Here is a 7,396-nt window from a genome sequence, read left to right as displayed (position 1 = left end):
TGCCATGTGCTCTCTCCTGTCTATTGTCTTGCCCCTCCCATCTTGTTACCTCGTTATTGTTTAAGTTGCTCCACCTGTGTCTCCCTCGTTAGCCTCCTCATTTGGTTCCTATTTATTCTCCTGGTGTCTGTCATCCTGTGCTGATCCGTCATTTCTCATTGTGTGTGTTTCGTGTTTGCATGTGATGCAGCTTTAGGCCTGCCTGTCTGTTTTTCCCCCTCGGGGTGGTTTGAGTTTGTTTTCATTTCATTTTTTACTAAAATAACCATTTCTCCTGCACATGAGTCCTCGCTTCATCTCCCCGCACGCACCGTGACAGTTTCCTTAAAATGTAAATAAATATTAAGTTAATTTTCAACAGTATTTCAGGCATAATGATTAATGAAATAAATAATTCTGATTTCTCCCTTCATTTTTTCTTAAAAAAAAAGCAAAGACCTCGATTACAGTGAGGCACTTGCTATGGATGTATAATCTCATATTTTATATATATATATACATGCACTCTAAAACAATGCTGCTAAATAGCACTAAAAGTGGTTCATTGGCTCGTAATCATAGGGGTACCACTTCACCTCTCAAATGGTGCTACGTAGAACCGTAAGAGGAGCCCCATATATATATATTTTTTTTTTTTAAGAAACAGAATAAGTCTAAATGACTTTTTGTGGTAAATAACATTATGCCACAAATGCTGTTGACTGAGCTTAACTTGTACTGAACCTGGAATATTATTTCAAGTATTTGCATTGTTCTCATTCATTTACATGTTTAATTAATTGTCCCGCAGCCCTACAAAGGATAAGCAGTATAGAGAATGGAAGGCTGCTAATGAATTGGTGCATATTTGGAGGATTGTCCACGCTCATTTCTCTCCCCTGTGAAGACAAGCAGAGTAAAGCAGCATCTAATCTCTTTGGCATTGCCCCACTGACAGTCTGGGTTGCATCAGCCAGTGTGAACTAGAATGAATGCACCAAGACTCAACGGACAGATTCATGCAAGAAGGCAACACACGTGGCTGCTGCTGTCAGAAAATAGCCTTGGAGGCAAAACGGTGCAAGTGAATGGTGTCTAGAGGAACATCCATAAGAACTAAGCAAATTAAACTGCCTGAGCCATTCACTATGATCAAATATTAAAGCTCTTTCATATTTGCCACTTAATGTGATTTATAAGGACACATCAAAGGATCGGCCAGTTCTTACTAAAATTAAGTTGTCATAATGGTTTCTGTAGACATCCACGTCATCGATCTCTAGACGAGGACAGAGGCTGTCAGCTGTAGATCCAGCCTGTGATTATAATTAAAGTGTAACTGACAAAGATGATTAAAACATGAATGAAAATAGATCTGAGACTTTCAAGGTCCTCTATGTGGCTTTGGAATACTATCATGGCACTCGTTTATTTTTAACTTTTTATGAGGCACTGAAAGGTCTGATGATAGCCTTTATCTTTTGAAAATCATGAATTTTTAAACAGCATGACACGTTATATCCAGGTGCTTTTTTGAAGCTTTTGACCAAAAAAATAAAAATAATAATAATAATTATCATCAATTGTTCTTTTACAAGTCTTAATAAATTAAATGATTACGGCTGTCAATTTAGCACATCAATTTGGAACAATTAATGATATTTAATTAATTAATGACCCCTGCCCCATTTGTACATTTTGTAATAATCAATTTTCCTACCATCAGAGCAATTGAAGCATGAAGTACCACCAAAATGTAAAGCAGTCAACAGAACAAAACAGAATTAAACTCATTTTAACTTGACACGGCGTCTTAAAAACATGGAGTCAATGGTCCTAGACACTGAAAAACAGTATGATGTGCACCAACAGCCATGTATGCATAGGCAAACAATTAAAAAATAGTCCAAGAACACATCCTGTGTGAACAACCCCTAGTCTACCCTGGAATAAACAACAAACTTGGTTGCAACATTGATTTCTGTGGATATTAGGTGACTGATAGACTGATATTCAGTGATACGGAAATAAAACAAACAGCAGACTGACTCCAAAGCCACTTTTTGTAATGTCTATTCAATGCTGTACTCATCTGCCACAATAATGTAATGTCTTTGAATCACAGTCACTTGAAGGTTTGTCTAGGCAAACACTGATTTATGCAATTATTTTGCTTATTTACTCAGAACATTATGTAACTAATTTAATTTGACCAGCAGACAGAACTACAACTGAAGGAGAAACAAACTGAAATCATATGTTATCATACTTCAAACATGGGTATATGTTCATTCAGTGTCTGAAAGCTTCTACAGAAATCAGAGCGATAACTGAATGTGAAGTCTTAACGCTCACAGTGGCAGTTTAAAAAGGGGCGGATCCAATCAGAGAGGAGGACACTGGGGCTTTAGAGCAGCCTCTCACCGTGCCACTATTCAGGTCATGGAGGCATTCCAAAGAGGACTTACCCCGGTTAAACTGTCTAGTGATCACATGCATGTCTGAGATCCACCATCAGTAGCTGGCCTGTCCCTGTAAGAGAAAAGGAGAAAACTAATTAGAGGCTCATTTTCACATTCACATACACACAGGAGTGACGTCACTTTGCACATTAGAATGTGTACGAGCAATGACTTTGCCTTAGACATCAAAACAAAAATGCAACAAGTGAGATGAACTTTCATTATGCAAAGCATTTAATAACCTTTTTAAACTGACAAAAAATAAATTAATATTAATAGTCAAGCAGCCATGAATGTCCTAGCCTATTAGTGCTATATCTCCTGACTTGCCTAAAAAGAAGCATATGAGCATATGAGACAATATCACATAGCAGCTTTTCAGTGCTTTGACTTTTTTATGATGGGTGGTTTACCCATGGATAATTCCTCTATTTATATCTTGCAATACTTCATGCCTTTAGAAATTAATATTCACTGCTCAAAAGATGCAATGATATGCTATGCAAATAAGATGACACTAATGAGTTAGAGATTATTAACACTCCATTAATTCAGTATGTCTTTTTCTGAGAGCTCCTTGCACATCCACCCAGCGTCCTAATGAATGTTCGGCACAGCAATGTAAAGATTCTAACAAAAAGACAATTAGCTACGGAAATGGGAAAACAGTCTACAGGAATAAGGTTTGAGTTTTAGATTTCAACGGGTATTATATTAGAACAGAATGAGACAGTAGCCTGAGTACAAGTACAATTTAGGTACAGCTTCAAGACAAACAAGAGACAGAATGCTAATCGTTACCTTGGGATTATAAGGTTCCATCTGCCATTTTTGTCAAAAATTCACATATTCACACTTATTCTGTGACAACTTATTTACATGATGTGATGTTGTTGGGACTGATGTATGAAAGAGACTTGTTCCCCATATCACTATATGGAATGCAGAAACTTTGAAGCTCAATATCTCGAAACTGCTCAGAATGCAGACAGAAGCTTATAATTCCAAGGTGACATAATATGCAAGTATGCATTGTTAACTAAAACTAAAACTATTCAAAATCATTGTTGTTAAACCTGACATAAATTAAAACATAAATATTAGACGAAAAACGGTAAAACGAAAATTAGAAATGTTGCCTTGGCATGTAACTGAAATAAATAAGTACTAAAACAAAACTTAAATAAAAATAAATAAATTAATGGTAATATAAATAAATAAAAAAACTAAAACTAATATAACTGACAAAAGCACATAATAAAATTATTATTTATTATACTTAAAAAGAAAACTATAAATATAAATATACTATATAGATATACTATGAATATAGTTATGAATATAATTCAAAATATGAATAAACACTATAATTAAAAATCTTTTTGGTAAAGCTGAATATTTAAGTTTAAGTTGAGTAACTAAAATGACTAAAACAAAAACTGAAATTAAGTTGAAGTTAACAGAAATATAAAAATATATATATATATATATAACTGACAAAAGCACATAATACAGTTACTAAAATTGATTACTAAACTACAAAAATTAAAATGAAAACTGAAAATATAACAATAAAATATACTTCAAAATATTAATAAATATTATAATAGCATTATAAATGCTACAAAAATAACTCTGGCATTACTGTATTTAATGTGTAATGTACAATATACAATACGCAATCTGATTAACAGATAGATACGTCTGATTTCAGCGTGGCAATTTAAATATTCCTCAAAGTGTATGACACCATTGATGTGCAAAGTAAACATGGACCACAGCATGTATCAGAGGAGTAATAGAGTTACTGTACAAATGTTTATTGAGCAGTCTGACAGCTTGTTTTTTAATGGGAATGTTTCGCCTGATGGTGGTCTCCAGCATCTGCCTGAGGGGAGCAGCAGAAACAAGTTGTGTTCTGGGTGAGATGGGGGCTTTTCAGTATTTGTGCAGTGTGTTGGAGGTGCAGGGATTTGGCTGAGGGAAGATCAGTGCCTGTGACCTTTGAGGCTATAGTGACGATTCCTGGCGTTTTTTTGTTAGTTTTTTTTGTGGTTAGGAAGTCAGCACTGCCATTCCACACACTGATGGACAATGTCAGAATCCTTTTCACAACAGCAGAGTAAAATTGGACTAGAAGATGCTGACTGAATCCGTCTGAGGATGTCTTTGATGTGCCTTTCTGATGAGGAGGTCTGTGTTGAGTTTAAAATGCTGTAAATATGAGTACCCAGGAATTTGAATAGGTCTGTAATCATAATTTGCATTACAGAGTTTTCACGCTGTTCTGCTGAGAAGACTTGAACCAGTGCTTTAATTCAGAATAACAGTCAGAAATTCATTCTTAATGTGACGTCAATCTGAATGACATTATGACACAGAAAATGAAGATGAGTGAATATAATAGTAAGGCCATTTATGTGTATATAAAGAGAGTACACTTTCATGACTATGTTTATTAACACATGTAAGTGCACTTTTAAAAAGTGCACCTTGTTATAATGTCACATTAAATGTTTTACCTTAAAGTGCATTTTTAATAATGTTTTGATCTTTTGTCATACTTTAAAGTACACTTATTTTGAGTATACTAAAGCATATGTAAAGAATTTGAATATAATTTTAACTGTTAACTTTTTTAAATTTTTTCGCAGTACAGGTATTAATTCAAAGAAAAGAGTAATTATAAAATAACAAAAAAAAAAAATCCTTACTTAATGGGTCAAAAAAACACTCTAAAGTTCAGCTAATTGCATTTAATGTAAATTTAAATAATTGTATTTTATTTTCATTTAATTGGAATTAACATGCAATTAAGTGTCGTAAAAAGTTTAATTCTGTTTGCATCTAAGTTTATTTGTTTAAAGTACATTATTTCTGTAATTATTACTCATTTCAAAAGTACACTTAAGTGTACTTCTTTTTTATAAGAGAATGACCATTAAAACAGTAAAATCAACAGTTATTTTGTATTCTTGAGTCTGTAAATATCCTGTAAATATATATTTATGTATACCATTTCTCAATAACACAGCACTAATAAGCATTACAAATGATGTTTGTGCTGCTTTTAATTAGTACTTTATACTTATTAGTTGACTTGTTGACTCACATTTCACACTTCACGAATTCTTATATATCTAGCAGTGCAAGGGTACTAAAACATATTGGATTTAAATGTCTAGCATAAGCAATTGTGATTAGCCACCAGCTTTTATTGTTGTTACACTATACAATCACTTATAATAATCAATATTATAAACACTTACTGTAAATACCTAAATACAATCATTTCAGAGTTCCTGACTCTTCCACCTATGATTAGCTTTCGTTTGCTAATATCAAGCCTGCTAGCATTAACACAGTTAGCTAAAAAAATTTAAAAAATAGAATTTCACATGAAAATATCAAGCACTGCAACTGTCAATAAAGCAGGGGACTGTTGATGTGGTATGATTAGCTGGTCAGGGCATCATTTGCATACCCCTGAAAGAGGTCGGTCTCAGGCAGCTTTTATACAGCAAAAGCCTGTGAAACCTCAAAAGCGGCGGAACCCAGAGCTCCGCAGAGACGAGGTTCATGGATTTGGGTGCTATTCTTTTAGTTACTCATCATAATGACTCCATTTAGCTGGTCAATGACCCATTTAATGGCACAGAGCAGGCTTTGGAAGCACTGCGTCCTTGGCAGGGCAGATTTTGCAGCTGCCCTGGTGTATGCTACCTTTAACCCAAACTGTGGCCCCTCTCAACAACCCCAGCATCCTTGCCATTTCCTATGTGGGAACCAAGAGGAGCTCCAAATGTGACTTCTAAACTTGTAAAATGCCTACAGCCATATGCACAAACTGCATGGAATATAATGTAGTTTAATTAATCAAGCATAGATCACAGAGTGCTTATATACAAAATAAATAAATAAACAAACAAACAAACAAAATGAAATTCAGAAACAAAAGCATTTTATATATCACCTCACAGGACACTTTTTTCTTCATGGCCATCTTGAACACACACCTCATGTGCATAGCTGGATACAGTCAGACTGCAGGCAAAAGTGGAATAAATCTGTTTTATATTTTTTGTATTTTTTGTTATTGATTGATTGATTTTATTTATTTACTTTCTCCCATATCCATGTGAACAGCACAAACCACTTAGAATGTTTTGCCACTTCAAGGACGTTTATCATTTATCAGGCCCCCTATCAATTTTTTTTTTAAATATTTTATTATTATTATTATTATTATTTAATAATGTTATGGATATAAGGATATCAGTAATTTTTTTTTTACCTGCAGTGTAGTCATTCACAAGCTGAATCCGCAATAAAGATCTGCTTTATTGCTGACAAATGATAGAAGACATTTTCCCCCGGTTTCACAGACAAGGCTTAAGTCTGAGCTGTTTCAACTGAAAGAAACTTGCACTGATTGATCTTAAAATATGTCAGTGCCCTTCTTTTGTCTCAAGATGCACACCAGGAATGTTTTTTTTTTTTTCTAAGGCATGTTTATAAAAATTACTTAAATGTCCTACTTGAACTATGGCCTGGCTTAGTCTAAGCCCTGTCTGTGAAACCAGGCCTTTGTTTCTTAAAATGGATTATATTAACCTCATCTAGAACTCTTTTTGTTTTCTGTCTTATAAAGCTTCAATGTGAGAAATTCAATGTGAGAAACCACTGGAAACTATTCAGTGCATAAGTGAACTGTCTTAATGAATCAAAGTGAATCAAAGTGTTCCAATTCTTAACAGCTGATAGAAAACACAAGACATGATTGCTGAAATATTGTCAACAACTTTTTTCTTCATGACCATATTAAATGTTCGGAATGCAGGCAAAAGTAGACATAAAAAAAAATAATAATAAAAAAAATAATGAAGTACTAAGACTTGCAGTGTGAACATCGCCGTTGTGACAAGACCCTGACCTATATGTGATGTAAGTATGAC

The 7,396-nt window shown here is 34.1% G+C and overlaps 1 protein-coding gene across 1 annotated transcript in view; it reads right to left on the bottom strand.

Moving 5' to 3' along the window:
• LOC107674694 (protein ELFN1-like) overlaps positions 1-7,396 on the bottom strand; it is a 116,683-nt gene that overhangs the window by 57,530 nt on the left and 51,757 nt on the right. Inside the window, exon 2 of the mRNA XM_016468771.1 lies at positions 2,448-2,511. The gene's annotated coding sequence lies outside the window, so the exon portion shown is untranslated. The remainder of the gene's footprint in view (positions 1-2,447; positions 2,512-7,396) is intronic.

Source organism: Sinocyclocheilus anshuiensis, unplaced genomic scaffold, assembly GCF_001515605.1.
Source record: "Sinocyclocheilus anshuiensis isolate Anshui unplaced genomic scaffold, SAMN03320099.WGS_v1.1 scaffold152, whole genome shotgun sequence".
Classification (NCBI taxonomy): domain Eukaryota; kingdom Metazoa; phylum Chordata; class Actinopteri; order Cypriniformes; family Cyprinidae; genus Sinocyclocheilus; species Sinocyclocheilus anshuiensis.
The sequence above is the reverse complement of the archived record's forward strand: the minus strand, read 5'-3'. Positions and strand labels throughout refer to the sequence as shown.